The sequence below is a fragment of the Cryptotermes secundus genome, unplaced genomic scaffold (genome assembly GCF_002891405.2).
Source record: "Cryptotermes secundus unplaced genomic scaffold, Csec_1.0 scaffold816, whole genome shotgun sequence".
In the NCBI taxonomy this organism is placed as follows: domain Eukaryota; kingdom Metazoa; phylum Arthropoda; class Insecta; order Blattodea; family Kalotermitidae; genus Cryptotermes; species Cryptotermes secundus.
Genome location: NW_019724601.1, coordinates 4,360,599 through 4,361,703, shown reverse-complemented (window position 1 = coordinate 4,361,703; position 1,105 = coordinate 4,360,599).

Below are 1,105 nucleotides of genomic sequence, written 5' to 3'. Positions count from 1 at the left end.
AACCAGACTGCTAGTTAGGTACTTAGTTGATTAAAGTCCATACCTCAACAATTTAGACGCGTGATACATCCTGTAGGCAACCTTACTGCAGAGAGACCTCTGGAAGAGCGCCTAGAATTCCCTCTCACGTGTGAACACCGAAAGTATCCGAAAAACACAATCTAGTAATTTTATACTGTCCTGCGTCTTTAAATGACAATGAAGCACCCTTGATTCCGTACTAGATGAAGACGTATGGGAGGAGTGGTTGTATAGATCCACGTATTCTTGACCTCTGCACTTGAGGCTCAGCTTCACGTCGCAGCCGCTTTACCCCCAGGGAAAAGGCCTCATGTACCCACAGAATAGGAGGCCTGGACGGTCTGAAGGAAGTGCAGAGGAGAAAGACCTGCCCTTACCGGGACTCGAACTCTGACAACACGCAAGTCCAGGCCGTAGCTAGTCGCTATACCGACTGGGCTATCCCGGCACCTCATAGTTGATGGAAGAGGTAAAGATAACGGACAGATGGTGAAGGGGGGGGTTGATTACATTGCCGAGCGCCGGAGGAAACCGTACTGAACATGAGATGCATTTCTTTCCTCGAAATGCTACAGAAATAACAATCGCGAACATTTCCGTTACGATGGCTACAGCCGGATGTTATTTATTTATTTAACGACGCTGCCGGCAGCTCAGACTCTATGGCCATCGACTGACAGAATGATCCGCGAATGTTCAATCGGAGATGTGACTTGTGAATTCCCTGAGACATCAGCAGTTGCTCAGCTGATCAAGAAATTATGAACACTTTACGGAACCCGAATATTCACTTCCGTGCCCACAAGAGTGCGTCACATGTCTCTATTCTGAGCCAGATTAATCGTGTCCACATCCCGCGAATTTTACTTCTGTAAATATATTTTTAAATTGTCCAACAATAAACACATATTTTTTCCAAGTGATGTACTTCTTTCGGGTTTTCCTATTGATACTTCTATGAACTTGGGGGCACGCGGTAGCGTGGTTGGTTGAGGCACTATGTTACAAGACGGAAGGTCGCGGGTTCGATTCCCGATGAGGTCACTGGATTTTTCAATGGGCTTAATCCTTCCAGTCGCACTGT